The sequence below is a fragment of the Morone saxatilis genome, unplaced genomic scaffold, assembly GCF_004916995.1.
Source record: "Morone saxatilis isolate NCDOM2014 unplaced genomic scaffold, NCSU_SB_2.0 Contig17, whole genome shotgun sequence".
In the NCBI taxonomy this organism is placed as follows: Eukaryota; Metazoa; Chordata; class Actinopteri; family Moronidae; genus Morone; species Morone saxatilis.
The window spans coordinates 3,163,030-3,163,471 of NW_023339729.1; the positions used below are offsets into that span (position 1 = coordinate 3,163,030).

Sequence of the window (442 nt, forward strand, 5' to 3'; positions counted from 1 at the left end):
GATTCTTACTCCAAGCATGTTAATGCAAACATTCATAAATCCTGGCTGGCTGGCAGCAAGCCTGTTTTTGTCTCAGTCACATCTTGATGGGTCAAACATCCCATATGTAGCGACTCAGATCAGCAGTAAACAAGCTCCCTTTAGAGGCAGCCTGAATTCTGTCCGACCACATTCCTCCTAACACCGACTGCAGCCCCTCCAACTGGACTGCAGTGAGCAGCAGCCTGTTAGCAGTTAGCCCGGGACTTAATCCTACGCTTAATGTGCCAGGAACTGCACAAACAACACACTCAGAAATGCTCACTGAACCAAGTCACGGGAGGTTGTAACTGTGCTTCAGGAGCTTGTAAATGGCTTTCACTGGGGACAGAAACTGTAAGATAGTTCAAAGCTGAAACCTCATTAGTAAAGTTGATGTTGGTTGACACACACACACACACAC

The 442-nt window shown here is 47.1% G+C and overlaps 1 protein-coding gene across 1 annotated transcript in view; it reads left to right on the forward strand.

Moving 5' to 3' along the window:
- The window catches only part of slkb (STE20-like kinase b), a gene marked incomplete in the record, with an annotated part of 19,072 nt that overhangs the window by 15,696 nt on the left and 2,934 nt on the right, over nt 1–442 (forward strand).